This window comes from Hylobates moloch, unplaced genomic scaffold (genome assembly GCF_009828535.3).
Source record: "Hylobates moloch isolate HMO894 unplaced genomic scaffold, HMol_V3 SCAFFOLD_18, whole genome shotgun sequence".
Lineage (NCBI taxonomy): Eukaryota > Metazoa > Chordata > Mammalia > Primates > Hylobatidae > Hylobates > Hylobates moloch.
In genome coordinates this window covers 79,833,571-79,851,582 of record NW_026652293.1, presented here as the reverse complement: position 1 = coordinate 79,851,582, position 18,012 = coordinate 79,833,571, and the positions used below count along the sequence as shown (strand labels likewise).

At 46.6% G+C, this 18,012-nt stretch overlaps 1 pseudogene; it reads right to left on the bottom strand.

Annotated features, from left to right (window-relative positions):
• Positions 1-669: 669 nt before the first annotated feature.
• Positions 670-18,012, bottom strand: part of LOC116457335 (retinal dehydrogenase 2-like) — a 27,498-nt pseudogene continuing 10,155 nt past the window's right edge.

Below are 18,012 nucleotides of genomic sequence, written 5' to 3'. Positions count from 1 at the left end.
GAGTGGGGAGAGTAGGAGAGAGGGAGAGAGGGGGAGAGGCAGAGAGGGGGAGAGGCGGGGAGGGAGAGAGGGGGAGAGGGAGAGAGGGGGAAGGGAGAGAGGGGGAGAGGGAGAGAGGGGAGAGGGGGAGAGGGAGAGAGGGGGAGAGGGAGAGAGGGGAGAGGGGGACAAGAGTTGAAAAACTACCTATCAGGTACTATCCTGGGTGAAAGGATGCTTTGCACCCCAAACCTCAGCATCATGCAATATACCCATGTGACAAATCTGCACATGTACCCTCTGAATCTAAAATAAAAGTTGAAATTTTGAAAAAACATAATAAATAAATTAAAAAGTTATATTTTAAAAGAAAACTTTTTAGAGAGCTCTTGTCTTTTTTTTTTTTTTTTTTTTTTTTTTTGACACAAGGTCTCGCTGTGTCGCCCAGGCTGGACTGCAGTGGTGCAATCTCTGCTCACTGCAACTTCAGCGTCCCGGGTTCAAGCGATTCTCCTGCCTCAGCCTCCCCAGTAGCTGAGATTACAGGTGCGCATCACTATGCCCAGGTAATTTTTTTTGAATTAATTAATATTCAAGTTTATTAATAAATCTTTTATTAAATTTACTACTGTGAGTCAGTTTAAAACTCTGTATCAACTCATAAAACATTTCTAGATCTGTGCTGTCCAATACGATAGCACACATGGCAATGGAGAACTTGAAATGTGGCTAGTCTGAAGAGATGTGCTCAGTAGACCCCGTGAATGCAATCTTGTCTATGCCAATGTGAGAAGCTATTGCTGCCCCAGCCGTTGGCCCATATCCTGGCAAAATATTGATGACCCCGGGAGGAAAGGCAGCCTCCTTGATGAGGGCTCCCATGTAGAGTGCACTGAGTGGTGTTTGCTCTGCTGGCTTAATAACTACTGTATTGCCACAGCACAAAGCTGGAGCAATTTTCCAGGCAAACATCAGCAGGGGGAAGTTCCATGGGATGATCTGTCCACACACTCCAATGGGTTCATGTCTTGTAAAGGTAAAATAGTCTCCATCTACAGGAATGGTCATCCCATGAATTTTATCAGCCCAGCCCGCATAATATCGAAGGGTTTTGATGACGCCCTGCAAATCCACATAAAAAGCTTGCAGGAATGGTTTGCCACCATTTAGGGATTCCATGGTTGCAAGAACTGCCCTGTCCCGTTCCACCAAGTCTGCAAGCTTATCCAACAGACGTCCTCTTTCTGAAGCATCCATCCCTCTCCACACTGAACCAAGAGAGAAAGCCAGGCGGGCTGCCTGCACTGCTTTGTCTACATCTGCCTTGCCTGCTTCTTGAACTTCACACACCTGTTCTCCTGTGGCTGGATTATAGACAGGGAACACTCTCCCACTCTCTTGAGTTCTGCCACTCGTTGTTTATAAAGATCTTGGTGTACTTGATTTCGAGGCTGGGCGTGGGCGACGGCAGGAGGTGCAGGGACGCCATGAGGGCGGCGGGGTCAGCCTTCACCTCACCGGGCATCTCTATCTTGCTGGAAGTCATGGTGGCAGGCCGGGTGTCCCTAGCCCGCGGCGTGGGGCAGTGTGGGCTGTACACGCGGTCCCAATTTTTTTTTTTTTTGTATTTTTAGTGGAGACAGGGTTTCACCATCTTGGCTAGCTGGCCTCGAACTCCTGACCTCAGGTGATCCACCAGCCTCAGCCTCCCAAAGTGCTGGGATTACAGATGTGAGCCACCGCGCCCAGCCACCAAGAGTTCTTGTCTTAAACAGCTTTCTTATCGGTACCTATGAAAAGACACAAAAGGAATATACAGCCTTAGAAACTCCCTTAGCAAGAGTTCTTTTTTTAAGGCAGAAATCAGATTTACAACTAAGTTATAAATCCTTTGTGTAGCTGCATTCAGTGATTTATGCCTGTAATCCCAACACTTCAGGAGGTCAAGGAAGGCTTGCTTGAGCCTAGGAGTTTGAGAACAGACTGGGCAACACAGGGAGATCCCATCTCTACCAAAAAAAATAAAAATAAATGAGCCAGGCATGGTGACACACGCCTGTGGTCCCAGCTACTCAGCCACGGGTAGGCAGGAGGACTGCTCGAGCCTGGGAGGTTGAAGCTGCAGTAAGCCATGAGCACACCACACTGCACACCAGCCTGGGTGACAGAACGAGACTTTGTCTCAAACAAATACATATATATATTATATTAAAAATATATATTTATAACATATGTATATGTTATCTATGTATAATATATATCGTTCAATAATATGTATATCACATATAATATATATAACATATATCACATATATAATATATAACATATAACATAATATATAACACACATTGCACATATAATATATAACATATATCACATATATAATATATAACATATATCGCACATATAATATGTAACATATATCACATATAATATATAACATATATATAGCATATATCACATATATTATATATATATATAGTGCACCCAAGCTGCCTGTTTTGGATCCCCCTGGGATTTACAAAGAAGATGGGCCACCCTAATCTAGTGCCTAGGGTTCCATGCTTTCACCACCACAGCCTGGATTTGATTCCCAGTCAGGAAACCAGACTCTTGGAAATGCAAATCTTTTAACTCAGGACAAAACAAATAAAAAGAAACATTTGTAAAAAGTTAGTTTGGTATTTGCATAACTCTGACCTTTTGGGATACCCTTTCACTTTGCAATCCCGCCTATTCCCACAGACAGCTTTTGGCTTCCTATCTTACAGACTGCCGTGCAATCTTCCATCTGTGGGAGATACGGGGTGTCAGGCCTCTGTGTGCAGATAGTCAGCTGAGAGGCTGAAACTCTAGATAATACGGCCAGACAGTAGCCCCATTTGCAGCTACTAAAATTCTCCTTTATTTGAGCTGCCTAGAGTGGTTTGGATCTGGGCAGGGTTGCAACTTTTGCCTCCTCTCTGGAGACCTTGGTGAAAGCCACCGAGGGCTTCTTGGTTCTGGTCCCCTTTGTGCTTATTTGACTTGGCGTTGAGTCATTTGTTAGGTGTACCTTTGACAGAAAACTGGTTTGTATTTAGAGCGTGATAGCAACTTTTTTCTTTTGTCTTGCTTCCTCCCGTGGGCAGAAGAAACGTGTGTCTCCCGCCACTGCTGGGAAACTGGAGAGGCAGGCCCCTCCCACGAGCAGGGCGGGTGGAGCCGCTCCGCAGCCGAAATTCTTTCCACTCCAGCGTCAGGCCACGTGCTCGTGAAACAGAAAGCTTGCTGCTTGTGTATTTTCAAAAGGCCCTTCTGTTTTTCTTTCTTCTTTTAGTTTTTTGGGGGCTTTTTCCCTGGCAAATATATAGAGCAATGCTTTTTCTCTTTGGATCCTGTTCCCACCCTGGGAATTTTTTTCAGTCAACTGAAATTTTGTTAAAAAACAATTTTATGTTCCTTCCATCTGTTCACTTTTTGGTTGTTGTTGTCGGCATGATTTTTACTGCGAAAAATGTAAAACTTCCTTGGCCTTTTTGGGAAGCTTAAAATCTTCCCAAATTGAGCCCTCTAAGAATAGTTTTCCCATTGAATGTTAGCCCTTCTTCCTTTCTGCCACCTTCAACAACACATGAAGAAATCTAGAGGGGACTTCCAGCAGTCCTGAGACCCCTTGAGAAACCAGAACAAGGTGCCATACACCCTCCTTTTGGGGGTCTTTTGTCTTCCTCATGGAGCCCCAAGGGTCATAGGCAGGTTACTCTCAAGTCTAAAGCACTGCAGTCTTTTGCATTGAGTTCCCTGATATTTTTATTTTTTTGGGACATGGTCTGGCTCTGTCACCTAGGCAGGGGTGCAGTGGTGCATTTGTGAGAAACACACTCACCCATCCAAACCCAAAGAATGGACTTAGAGGCACAAAGAACAGCGAAAGGGAGACTTTTAATAACAGTCTTGCAAGATCGGGTGTCTGGTGAGCAGGCACAACCAGGGCAGTCACAACAGGTAATTTATGTCCTAGCACACAAGTCCCTCCCCCAGTTCCTCACTGGTCAAGTACCGTGGGGTTACCATCTTCCCGGACATCACCTAAGTTTCATCATCCCCCTTATAAAGTTATACCCCGTCCTCTTCCCCACTTAAGTTTTGATTTCCCAATAACAAAACTTTCTTCCCTTTTGAGCTGACCACTCCTCTACATTCTGTCCACTTATTGTGAACTTCTGGGTGCACAAGCCATGTGGTTTGTTACATTTGCAGGCTGGCTGCCAGTATTTAGATTTATCATGCCTTGCAAATGGACCATTTAAAAGGTTTTCTCACCAATTCCCTCCTCTTTTCTATTTACTTATTTTGTCCTCATTTTCGTTTAAACCCTTTTGGTCCTTGAATCGCTCTAGAAGTTGTTTACTTTCTTCCTCACAGGAGAGTGAGTTTAATTTGGTTTCTAATAGTGGCAGATTATTTTGCTGGTAAGTCACGGATATTTGTTTATTAATAGCTGTTTTAATTAATTTCTGTGCTAGTCCCCTCAAAAAGGGATAATACAACATTCCACTGCTATTAAGAATCCTGCCACAATTATGAGAGATGTAAGGACTGAAGCTACCAATTCCTTTCCATTTTCCAAATCAGCCTTCTAGCCAACCCATAATGGGTCATTAATTCCGAGCGTTTTCTGCCAGTTCGTTGGCTAGAGTTGTTAGTCCTGGTAAAGCTTTTGTGATGGTCCCATTTGGGGCAGTATTGCTGGGAATGAAAGTACAAAATTTCCCAGCCAGCATAACACACGCGCTCCCTTTTTCTCTAGTATCGTGACTAGCGCAAGCCTGTTTTCCCAGGCCATTTAGCTGGTGGCATCTAACTGGCTAGCCATCCTTTGAGGGCACCCCAAGTATAATTGATGAATTCCTGTTGATTATAATAGATGTAGTTAATTTAATTCACATTCTTATTAATAGTTGACCAGCAGAAATGTGCTGACTTAAACCCAACAGCTATTGGGTTTCGGGCCTTAAATTTATTAGGCAACCCCCACCCCCACCAGGGACTCCTATTGAGTCAACATACACATTGGGATTAAAAGAATTTGTGAAATCTCTCTGGTTTCAGGGGCCATGTGTATTTTGGGGTATCTCATGGAATGCCAGGGTGAAGGGAATGGCCAATGAGACTAAAGCACAAGTCCTGGTCCAATTGGACAGTAACAGGTTACGTAGGTTCCTTTTCCTTTAATACTACCAGACATCAGCCCGGGGTGTACGGAGAGCTGAGTAATTGCCATTGCCCGACTCACCAGTGATGTTTGGGATGTGGGTACAAGTTGAGAGTTCTCCCACAGGCTTATGGACCTCCGGCCCTGCCTAGAGAGGCAACAGGAGTAGTTCATATTCCCTGTAGAGAACGAGGGGATTGCTCTGGGATCTGAGCTCCACATGCAGGAAAGAGCAATGACAGACTCTTACAAGTCTTACTTCCCTGTGCATCCTTGTGCTGGTGTAGAGCCAACACGCAACACATTCCTCTAGGATCAGTATTCCATCCCAGGGGAAACGGAACCACCTGTGCCTGAGGTGGTCCTGCAGCACACACATAGCAGTTACTCTTGTTGAGGGCTTGTACCGAAAATATGACCCATTTGACCCAGGCATTCACATCCCCATACCCTGTCTCCATTTCTAAGGTTTGTCTTAGATCCTTTACCTCAATTATTGTTACCATTTTAGGGTTAATATTTGGTAGACTAAAGTGTTTATTCGGGTCTGGGGTTGTAGTAGTTCCAGGCAAACGGGAGGTTGAGTTCTTGATTAGCCTGAGATCAAATCGCCCTGGGGGGTCTTTCCTTGTGATGTCTTCTCCTAACCCAGATACCTGAGATGCTACTTTTGGCTCTTGGTCTAGAAAGGCTGAACTGTCAAGGGTGATGAGTATAGGATGGCATTCTAAATTCTGGCAGTTATTTGGTGGGGAGCGCTCGGACAGAGGTAGTTTATGCTTCAAGCGTTTCCAGTTTGGAGTTACCCACGCCATGTTTACTGTCCAACCCTGAAATTGGGTAGTGCACCATTCATCCTCCCAGCCGGGGAAGGGTGATGCCCTACTGTAACCTGCATCTGGTTCAAGGCAAAGATATTTATCTGCCTGCGAGAGCTGTCTCTGATTTTCTAAATTCCCACAAGGTAAAACCTGACAGGCATCAAATCTTATAGTTTGGGGTGCTACCGTCTTAATCATATTAATCACCCACCTGATTGGGTAGTGGGGAGTCCCCTGCCAGTTTCCATTTTGACCTTCTGCTCTTTGTAGAGTAACCCATCCCAGCCTTATTACCTTTCAGAAATGCAGCCAGCCCACTCTTTCTTTGTAAATTTTTCTCAGAGTTAACTTTAAGTGTTCGTCAGGTGACCCACGCACTTCCCACTGTTCTTTCTCCTTCCCTTTCCAGGTCTCTTTTACCAGTCTCTTGATTCCAGTGTAGTGAGTCCACCCGCATTCAGCTGTTCGCAGGGCTGTCTCAGGGACAGGGGCACTTGAGAGGGACCTTCCCAGCTTGGGTGCAGCTTGTCTTCTTTCCAAATCTTAGCACCAAGTTGCCAGGCTGGACGTAGTGAACTATGAACTCAAGAGGCAGAGCTTGAGTGAGAAGACCTTTTAACCTGAGGGATGACAGGGCGGAGGATGCGGCCAGTATATAGTTTCTTAAGAAGTGGTTTTTGGTTTCCATAGTGGGAGGGTCTGTAGCCCTGCCCAAATATGGGAGTCCATATAATAACGTGTAGGGGACAATCCCAAGTCTTTCCTGGGGACTGTCCAAATCTTAATCCTAAAGCCATGGGAGACATTTGGTCCAAGTCACTTTAGTTTCTAAGTTTAGTTTGGTGAGATGCTTCTTGAGAGTTTGGTTTATTCTTTTTACCTTTCCACAGGATGCCAAGGGGTGTGATAATCCCATCAAATTTGTAAACCTTCCATAATTCCCCTTAACACTCTTGAAATAGCTTCCTTTCTAACTTCGTGCAGTTCAGAGAAATCACTTCTCCTCTAACAAAGGGTAGCCTGAAAGTTCAGGCTATAAACTACAGATAAACAACTTAAGCATAGAAGGAGGCGGGGGACGTCTCCTGGGTAAACACCAAACTTCACACTCAGATAGTTGGGCCCAGTATAAACAGTGGGCCTCAATAAGCACATTCCTTTCCCTTTAGGCACATTAAGATAGGGAAGCTAAAGCTGACTGGGGTCGGGGGGAGGTGGGAGATGCCTGCAGCTGCAAAAAGATGGCTGGGAACAGACACAGAATCTCTCCCTCCCAGATAAGCGACACAAAGAATTAGAGTATTGGCCAGGCACAGGCTGAAGCACGTAATCCCAGCACTTTGGGAGGCTGAGGCGGGTGGATTACCTGAGGTCAGGAGTTCCAGACCAGCCTGGCCAATGTGGTGAAAGCCCGTCTCTACTAAAACTACAAAAAGAAATTTGCTGGGTGTGGTGGCAAGCACCCAGCTACTCAGGAGGCTGAGGCAGAAGAATTGCTTGAACCTGGGAGGTGGAGGATGCAGTGAGCTGAGATCATGCCATTGCACTCCAGCCTGGATGACAAGAGTGAAACTCCATCTCAAAAAAAAATTAGAGTATTATATGGTGACATGCAGTGTTCTAACAGTCCATTTTTAATTAATCCCTCTACTGGTTGGAGATCTTTTCTCCCTTCAATAGAAATGGGATATTGTTTTCTGCAAACTACTTCTCCTGGTTGTTTTAGTTCAATCTGTAAGGGTGTGATTTCTAACTGTCCCCTGTTGCCTTTCCCAAACCACAAAAGGGGATTAATTTTTCTTCCCTCCCCCTCTGTTAGGAGGCCCATCATTACTTTTATTTGTCCTTCCTCTATCCCTAATCCTAAACTGAATCTCACAATCAGGTCTCTACCCAGGAGGTTAGTTCCTGCTTCAGGAATATATAAGAGTGACCCCTCAATTTGTTCTGGTCCCAGTCTAATTAACATTTTCTTGATTATCAGAACCTGTAATCCCTCCCCTTTTACCCCTAATACTTTCCATTTTTCCTTAAAGAGTTCTGTACCCTTTGGTTGGTGGATTAGGGAGGAGTGAGCCGCCCTGGTGTCAACAAAAATGTCACTTCTTCCCCCTCAGGTCCTGCCTTCCAATTTATCAAGGGTTCTTGGTGGGACCTACTCAGAAGGAAGCCCTGACCCCATCGTATTCATCAGCAGTCATGACGGGGATCATCTCTTCTTCTTTTTTCCATTTAGGACATTCTCTCTTAAGATGCTCTGGCTTTCCACACTTGTAACATCTAGCCACTCATAGTCTTAGGAGCTTTCCCCTGCATTTCTCTTCTTTCTCTGTGTCGAAACCTATCATTCCCTTGTCTCATTTGCGGGGGATCTTGAGCTAATCTTTTTTTTGGCTACCTCTAACACAGTGGAAATCATGATGTTCACTTTCTGTTTCTGCTTCTCTTCCTCTCTTTTCACAAAGACCTTCCGAGCTTCACTCAGTAATTCCTCAATCGGTTTCTCATTCCATCCATCAATCTTTTGTAATTTTTTTTTTTTTTTTTTGTAATGTCAGGCCAGCTCTTGGTAACAAAGTTAATCTGCAAAAGGCCTTGCCCTGCTGGGTCCCCGGATATGATCTGGAGTATTTTCTCATCTCTGAGCCTCTGCAGAAATGTGGAGGGAGTCTTCTCTTTTTCTTGTTGAATTGCAAATGCCTTTGAGACATTTTATGTCCTAGGAGTGGATTCTTTGATCCCTTGAATTATTATTTCCCTGAGGTGCTGCATTTGGGCCCAGTCCCTGGGATCATTATTATCCCATTGGGATTGACATTTGGAAGTTTTTGTTCAGCTGGCAGCACTCCCTGCCCAGGAGGGTGTTGCTTCTCCCCACTGGTCACGGCCACTCTCCTAATCATTCCCCTTTCTTCTCCCGTGAACAGGATATTCATGATAGACATCATTTCAGCCCAAGTGTAAAAGCTGGTCCTAGGAATTGGTCCAGCTGGTCTGCTAAACCCAGGGGCTCTTCGAGGAGTGGCTTCATTTCCTTCTTGAAATTCCTAACTTCAGTACTTGCAAGAGGCACGTTTACAAAGCCAATCTCTCCCTGTCCCATGGGAACTTCTCTAAGAGGGAACATGCTAGATGCCTGCTGTGTGGAAGGGACAGGGAAGTTCTCAACATCCCTCTTACACTCTTCTAATTCTTCTCTTAAATTTAGATAAGGATTTAAAGGAGCAGTTGGTTTGGTTCCCCCATGGTCTCTGGGTCTTTCTTCCTCTAACCCTCCTGCTGCCCCTTGATCTTCCTGTCCCCTTTTTTATGAGACGTATGGAGGGGCAAGCATGATGGGGGGGTCCAGGGCTTTTCACTGGGTGAGGGCTCTTCATTAGGCTCCTTTTCTTCTTCTTTGAGGGGGATCATGGGGGCTAATTCCTTGATTCAGCAGAGAGTAACCTATCTCTTCTTGTGAGGATGGGCTTTTATTATTTACATAGAGAATTAAATACCGATCAGAACACCCAATCCTCATCTGAGCCAAACTTAGGCCAAAAGACAGAAGGCTTACGAATGGGGTCTTTGGGCCAGACAAAACAGCAATACTTTATCGTCTTTTTCTTTTCCTTGTCCCTGGTTCGAGGGTTGTTCCACCAAACCTGCAACAATCTCCCCAAAGGACTGTCCAGGGGGATGTCAGAGGGAGTCTCTTTGGCTACCAGGCCTAGAATTCCTGTCTCCCATTTTCTGCCAGTCTCTGTGTCTGAGTTTTTCCCTGTGTACTCAACCTCCCTTCCTGGAGGTTTCTCGCACACCCTGAGACCTCCAAAAATGCCCCACCACCAAGGCAGTACTTATAGTCCAATTTTCCTACTTTGGCTGGTGCATGAGTTTGCCTGGTTTCCGCGGTGCCTGCTTTTCTCCCTGTGTTGCCTCTGCTGCCTCCTGAATAACAGTCTCTGGTTTGTTTATGCCTTCTGTGGGGAGCTGGGACACCCAGACAGAACGGGCCACCTAAATTGGGTGGGACACATCTCCCCTCTCGGCCGAAGTCCCACTTCACACAGGCACATGGATCCCAGATGGGCCCCCAGGTTTGTGAGAAACACACTCACCTGTCCAAATCCAAAGAATGGACTTAGAGGCCTGAAGAACAGTGAAAAGGAGACTTTTAGTAACAGTCTTGCAAGATCGGGTGTCTGGTGGGCAGGCACAATCAGGGCAGTCACAACAGGTAATTTATCTCCTAGCACACAAGTCTCTCCGCTAGTTCCTCATTGGTCGAGTACTACGGGGTTACAATCTTCCTGGATGTCATCTAAGTTTCATTGTCCCCCTTGTAAGGTTATACCCCAGTCTCCTTCCCTGCTTAAGTTTCTTTTTTCTTTTTCTTTTTTTTGAGATAGAGTCTCACTCTGTCACCCAGGCTGGAGTGCAATGGCACAATCTTGGCAAACTGCAACCTCTGCCTCCTGGGTTCAAGCAATTCTCCTGCCTCAGCCTCCTGAGTAGCTGGGATTACAGGCATGTGCCACCACACCTGGCTAATTTCTGTATTTTTAGTAGAGATGGGGTTTCACCATGTTGGCCAGGCTAGTCTTGAACTCCTGACCTCAGGTGATCCACCTGCCTCGGCCTCCCAAGATGCTGGGATTACAGGCGTGAGCCACTGCGCCCAGCTCCCACTTCAGTTTCGATTTCCCTATAACGAAACTTTCTTCCCTTTTATGGACTGACCCCTCCTCTACATTCTGCTTATTGTGACCTTCTGGGTGCATGAGCCATGTGGTTTGTTACATTTACAGACTGGCTGCCAGTGCTTAGATTTATCAGGCCTTGAAAATGGACCAGTGAAAATGTTTTCTCACACAATTGAAGCAGGATATTTCCTTGACCCTTTTGTGGGCAGAAACTGGGATGCACAGGTGCTAGAACCAGCCAGCTGCTTTGGCACCGGCAGGGGCAAACTCCATTCACTCACGGCTCCACTGCTCGGAGAGGGAGCACCAGTGAGTGGGTGCAGAAGCCTGAGTGAGCAAAAGCGAACTCCATACTGGCCCCACAGCAGCATTTAGGGGAGAGTGCCCACAATGCCTGAAGCCCCAGAGGAAGTCTTACAGTGCCCTTTTAGCTTTGCCGTCCATGGCCAGCTTCAGTGTTAACGGCTCAGTGGAGGGTCAGTGTGACAGCCTTTTGCACTCACACTCAATGGCACCTGAGTTCCTGTCTGGTGTCCAGGAGGAATCAGGTCACATGAACAAAAAGATGGTAAATGTAGGGGATTTTATTGCCAGTGAAAGTGGCTCTCAGTGGCAAAGGGAGCTGAAAAGAGGATGGAGCAGGAAGGTAGTCTTCCCTTGAAGTCTGGCCATCCCCAGCTGGACTCCTCTCTAAAGCTATGCTGTCAAGCTGTCCTTCTGAAGTCAAGCCACTTCTCAATGATATCCAACCATAGTCTGCGACGTCCAGCTGCTTCACCTCTCTCTGACAGTTGAGCCTGGGGTTTTTATGGGCACCGGATGGGGGGCAGGGCAGGCCACAGGTGGTTTTGGAAAAGGCACCATTTGAATGGGAAAACAGGGATGTAAGTTCTCACTTTGGGCGGCAGTATCAGGCTTTTCAGATTGAACGTGGGGCCCTGGCTGGGGAACTGCCCTCCCAGAATTTCTCTGCCTTCTGTTCCTATGATGATCATGGCTCACTACAGCCTCAAACTCCCAGGCTCAGGTGATCCTCCCACCTCAGCCTCCCAATTAGCTGGGACAACAGGCGCACATCACCACACACCTGGCTAATTTTTTTGTACTGACAGGTTTTCACCATGTTGCCCTGGCTGTTCTTAAACTCCTGGGCTCAAGTGATCCTCCTGCCTCAGCCCCTCAAAGTGCTGGGATTATAGGCATGAGTCACTGCACCCGGTCTGACTTTCCTGATATTTTTTGGCTTTTATGGGTACCAGGAGTATTTTGTATTGTAAGAGAGCACGTTACCTTTGGGTGTGTTCTGGCTGGTGAGTCACTGGCAAGTGTAATTTTGGAGGTGGCTGACTGCAATTGTTGCAAATGGTTATTACTATAGGGGACTACTTATTTCTTTGAACGTTTAGATAAGAAATGTGAAGTTTGGAAACTTGGAGACTGTAGGAACACTTAATACTGAAAAAAAAGATACCCATGAGAGATGGGCTGATGACACGGTGGGCTGACTGGCACTGGGCCACCCGCCAGCCCAGGGGCAATACCTTCGCAGCAAGGTGCACTGTGGGAGTGCTGCTCAGCCTGGCCCACGACATTCCCCTCCTGGGCTTTTAACACGGCTCTGAGACACCCAGGACTCCCTGTAAATACACAGTCTTTGATTTCTGAGGATCTAGGTGTTCTGCCTTCCAGCTGTGCTTGCTTTTCAAATATATAAGTATTAGGCCTTGAAAACTGCAAATGCTTTGTTGGCCCTATTCATTAACAGGCTCTGCACTGAGCTCAGTGGTCCAGCTGGAAAATGAAGACCAAATCGGAAACTACCCATTTGGAAATGGGAGTTCAGCTCTGTCTGAACTGGGGGAGGGATACAATGATTAAGGGAACCCATTTCTAATAGGTACTAAATTGGAAACTACCTAAAATTGGTCTCCTTATATGCTCTTGTCAATTCCTATGATTCTGTGTTACCTTGGCATCCATTTTTAACCTCCCTTTACCTAACACACACAAATTTCTTCTTAAAAATGTTTAAATTTGGCCAGGTGCAGTGGCTCATACCTGTAATCCCAGCACTATGGGAGGCCAACGCAGGTGGATCACTTAAGGTCAGGAGTTCAAGATCAGTCTGACCAACATGGCGAAACCCTGTCTCTACTAGAAATACAAAAATTAGGCTGGGCAGGGTGGCTCACGCCTGTAATCCCAGCACTTTGGGAGGCTGAGGCGGGCAGATCACAAGGTCAGGAGATCAAGACCATCCTGGCTAACACAGTGAAACCCTGTCTCTACTAAAAATACACACAAAAAAAATTAGCCAGGCATGGTGGCACACGCCTGTAATCCCAGCTACTCAGGAGGCTGAGGCAGAAGAATTGCTTGAACCCAGGAGGCAGAGGTTGCAGTGAGCCGAGATCGCGCCACTGCACTCCAACCTGGGCAACAGCGTGAGATTCTGCCTCAAAAAAACACAAAAACAAAAACAAAAATTAGCCAGGTGTGGTGGCAGGCGCCTGTAATCCCAGCTACTTGGGAGGCTGAAGCAGGAGAATCGCTTGAACCTGGGAGGTAGAAGTTGCAGTGAGCTGAGATCACGCCACTGCACTTCAGCCTGGGTGACAGAGTGAGAGTCCGTCTCACCAAAAAAAAAAAAAAAGCTTAAATTCTCTCTCTGTGCTTTGAGGTATAGATTTGCTGCCCTATATTCTCTACAACTCAGCTATGTGGGACAGATTAACTTGTTCCATTTACAGAGCCACAGTTTTAATCCAACTGTCCTTTCATTTATTTTTATTATTATTTTTTCTTTAGAAACAGAGTGTCAGTCTGTCACCCACACTGGAGCGCAGTGGTGCAATCACACCTCACTGCAACCTCCAACTTCTGGGCTGGAGGGACTCCGCCCACCTCAGCCTCCCAAGCAACTGGGAACGCAGGCACATACCATCACACCCAGCTTTTTTTTTTTTTTTTAATTTTTTGGTAGAGATGAGGTCTGGCTATTTTGCCCAGGCTGGTCTCAAACTTCAGGCCACAAGCGATCCTCCTGTCTTGGCCCCTTCAAGAGTTGATGTATTAGTCATTTTCACATAGCTGATAAAGACATACCTAAAACTGGGTAAATTATAAAGAAAAAGAGGCTTAATGGACTGACAGTTCCACATGTCTGAGGAGGCTTCACAGTCATGGTGGAAGGCAAAAGGCACATCTTACATGGCAGCAGGCAACAGAGAGAAAGGGAGCCAAGTGAAAGGGGTTTCCCTTTACAAAACCATCAGATCTCATGAGACTTACTCACTAACCACGAGAATGGTATGGGGGAAAACGCCCCCATGACTCAGGTCTCTCCCACCAGGTCCCTCCCACAACATGTGGGAATTATGGGAGCTACAATTCAACATCAGATTTGGGTGGGGACACAGCCAAACCATATCAGTTGGGATTACAGGTGTGAGCCACTACTCCTGGCCCCAAATGTCCTTTTAAATTAGTGAGTTTTTTCAGTCTCATGGCTAAAATTTTATTTTATTTTTGAGATAGGGTCTCACTCTGTCACCCAGGCTGGGGTGCAGTGGTGCAATCATGGCTCACTGCAGCTTCAACCTCCTGGGCTCAAGTGATCCTCCCACCTCAGCCTCCCAAGTAGCTGGGACTACAGGTGGGTGTCACTAGGCCTGGCTAATTCTTAAATTTTTTTGTAGATACAGGGTCTCACTGTGTGGCCCAAGCTGGTCTAGAGCTCCTGGGCTCAAGTGATCCTCCAGCTTTGGCCTCCCAAAGTGCTGGGATTACAGGTGTGAGCCACCATACCCAGCCTCTGCTAGATGTTTCAAAGTCATAAAACAGTTGTTTTGTGACATTTTGAATACTTGCTTGATTTGTCCATAAGCTTATGTCTCTGGTGTTGAGCCTTTAGATTCTGGGGTCTAGACAGATGGCTGTGGTGAGGCTTGGATTTAGTTTGGGGATCCGCCAGGAGGTAGATCTGTTACAGGAAAGGGGTCCCAATCCAGACCCCCAGAGAGGATTCTTGGATCTCAGGCAAGAAAGAATTCAGGGCAAGTCCACAGTGCAAAGCCTTGTGTGTCCATAAAGCGTAAGCCCTGGCTGGTGTTAAACTCCCGGCCTCAAGTGATCCTCCCGCGTCAGCCTCCTAAAGTGCTTGATTACAGGCATGAGTCACTGACGTGCCCGGCAACACAGAGATTGTAAAAATTTCCAGAACTTAAAAAAAACCCAAAAAACAAAAAACCTGAGCTCATAAAATTGCTAACCTAACATCAAGCAGAACAAGAATTAATTACACTGGACTGAAATTAATTTTTAATAATTTTTTTGTTTGAAACATTACTGATTTGTATGTTTTGTTTTCCAGAGTCAAAAAAACTATTTTTTTTTCTTTTAAGGTATTTATAACAACTGGGTAAGTATAACCTCTAACTTCTTTCTCTTAAAATGTACATCTGCATAACTTTTTTTTTTTTGAGATGGAGTTTCCCTCTTGCTGCCCAGGCTGGAGTGCAATGGCATGATCTTGGCTCACTGCAACTTCCGCCTCCTGGGTTCAAGTGATTCTTCCACCTCAGCCTCCCAAGTAGCTGGGATTACAGGCGCCCACCACCACACCCGGCTAATATTTTGTATTTTTAGTAGAGACAGGGTTTCACCATGTTGGCCAGGCTAGTCTTGAACTTCTGACTTCAAGTGATCCACCCTCCTCGGGCTCCCAAAGTGCTGGGATTACGGACATGAGCACACCTGGCCTCATCTGGATAACTTTCAAATACATATTTCAATGTATCTATGGTCATTTGGGCTGGTTTTCAAGTTGTATACTTGAATAGCTTTCTGAAGATAGGTTACAGGTGCGCTCACTTTCCAGGACTTTCGAGGAGGTGGGTCTGTCAGAAGTGTTTGAACAACAGCAACTCCATCTTGAATAGGAGCTGAGTAAAATGAGGCTGAGACCTACTGGGCTGCATTCCCAGGTGCTTAAGGCATTCTAAGTCATAGGATGAGACAGGACGTAGGCACACGATACACGTCATACAAACCATGCTGATAGAACAGGTGGCTGTAAAGAAGGTGGCTAAATGCCACCAAAACCAAGATGGTGATGAGAGTGACCTCTGGTCTCCCTCACTGCTACACTCCCACCAGCGCCATGACAGTTTACAAATGCCAGGACAACATCAGGAAGTTACCCTGTATGGTCTAAAAAGGGGAGGCATGAATAATACACCCTTGTTTAGCATATCATCAAAAAATAACCATAAAAATGGGCAACCAGCAGCCTTCAGGGCTGCTGTTTATGGAGTAGCCATTCTTTTCTTTTACTTTCTTAATAAACTTGCTTTTGCTTTGCATTGTGGACTTGCCCTGAATTCTCTCTTGCCTGAGATCCAAGAACCCTCTCTGGGGGTCTGGATTGGGACCCCTTTCCTGTAACAGATCTACCTCCTGCTGGATCCCCAAACCAAAACTATCACTAGAGAAGGATGTCTCCTTTCCTTAAAAAAGAGAGCCCATAAAACTGTTGGAGGTAAGGGCTGTGCTAAAGCAAGCAGTGGTTTCTGATGGGCAGATGGTCCCCTCACGCTTCCTGCTGGCAGATGTGAAAAGCCCTCCTTCAGAAATACGTCTATGGGTTATTTCCCAGATAAGAGCAATACACTCGGCCAGGCGCGGTGGCTCATGCCTGTAATGCCAGCACTTTGGGAGCCCGAGGCAGGCGGATCACAAGGTCAGGAGTTCGAGACCAGCCTGGCCAATATGGTGAAACCCTGCCTCTACTAAAAATACAAAAATTAGCTGGGCGCAGTGGCAGGCGCCTGTAGTCCCAGCTACTAGGGAGGCTGAGGTAGAAGAATCGCTTGAACCCAGGAGGCAGAGATTGCAGTGAGCTGAGATCATGCCACTGCACTCCAGCCTGGGTGACAGAGTGAGACTACGTCTCAAAAAAAAAAAAAAAAAAGCAATACACTCTCACATCTAATCTCCACCAGCCTCTTCCATTAAAAAATATCCGTGGAGACCCACCATGTTGAATAAACCATGCACAACTCGTAGGGTGAAAAACAACGGTGCAAGGCCTGTTGAGAAGGGGGAGATTTCTTTCCAAGTTCAGAGGGGATGGATCGGAACGTCTTTGTCCAAGAGAGGTAACTGCCTATGTATTCTCTTCTCAAATGGAGTGGCACTGGACGGACCCCAGAAGCTGGGCCCATAACAATCCAGAGAAACTGAACTCTGAATGCTTCAAAAAGCCCTCAGTAGGAAAGACACTGGGAATCAGCGACGTTTCTGGAAAAGAGAAAAGGGGATTCCTCTTTCAAATTCACTGGAACCTGGTGAGGAGCCGTGGTTAAAGGTAACTGAGAGCTCAGCCCCAGAGGCCACTCGCCCTCAAGCGGTGATGAGATTTTCATTTGTGAATTCAGCGCAGCAGGTCCAAGAGGTTCTCTCTGGCTTATTCATTTAATTTCTGACACAAACAAATCACTGCAACAATTGAGGGATGAATATGCCAATTTCCCTTTAAAGGAGGTCCTCTAGGAAACTTATTTACTTAAAAAAATTTTAAGGGCAACTTTCCGCCCTAGAAATGGGAAGACTGAGGTTCTGGTTATTCCCGATTTGAATGATCTGCACAGGATTGTGGAGATAAACATTCACCCCTAGGCCTCTCCCGTTCATTTATGCCGGGAACTGGGTGAGACCCCGGCTGCACCCCTCCAAGGGAGCCAGGGCCGCAGGTCTTCGTGGGCCAAAGCTGCCGAGCGGTGATGGGGGAGCCGGCGTCCGCCACGGCCCAGCCTGGCGGAGAGGAGCTTGTGAGACTCAACCCCACCTCCGAAATTTCTGCGCGGGTGCACCTTGCAGACCCCCGCTGCAGCCGCCTGCCCGTTCTCCCACTTCCCCGTAAGCACCAGGTGTAGGGCAGCTGCCTGCCCCGGAAAGCTGCTTGCACTTACTGGGGATGGGGAGGTGGAGGCCGGGGAGGGGGATCCGTGCGAGGCCAGGGGACCCCTGGAGAGGGTTGAGGAGGAGTGGTGCTGGAGAGCATGGAGGTCTGACCCGAACATCGAGAAGGCTCTGGAATTCTAGACAGTCTTGCATCAGTCCCTGGTAGAAGGAGACCCGAAACTGGGAGTGAGAACAAAGGGTTGGGGCCCAGAAATTCTTCCAGCGCTCTAGGTCCTTCCTCTTTCCTGGCCTTGGTTTCAACTCAATTAGATAATACGCTACTGGATAATTTCTGAGGACTTATCAGAGTCCCCAGAATTCTCAGAATTTGCTGATAGGAGCAGTTACATAGGAGTGGGGCGGGGGG